Source organism: Dinoponera quadriceps, unplaced genomic scaffold, assembly GCF_001313825.1.
Source record: "Dinoponera quadriceps isolate SergipeBrazil2010 unplaced genomic scaffold, ASM131382v1 scaffold566, whole genome shotgun sequence".
Taxonomy (NCBI): Eukaryota; Metazoa; Arthropoda; class Insecta; order Hymenoptera; family Formicidae; genus Dinoponera; species Dinoponera quadriceps.
The window spans coordinates 697262-697526 of record NW_014555972.1 but is presented as its reverse complement, the minus strand read 5'-3'; positions in this window follow the sequence as shown (position 1 = coordinate 697526).

Genomic DNA, 265 nt, shown 5'->3' with positions numbered 1-265 from the left:
TGTATGTATGTGTCGTACGCCCGTGTTCCATGCTACTTGATTATGTGTATGGTATGACTGCGTGTGGTATGATGTATATGTACATTCAATTATTAATAATTATTATTAATAACAACAATAATTAGTACGAATAGAAAATCATGTTTCCATGTTTAATGACTACGATCCGAACATTAATTCTCTCCGGAGCACTTACGTCCTACGTTCATACGCAACGAAGTGTAGCCATTCGATGACGTTTTCTGTTCTCTCTCTCTCTCTCTCT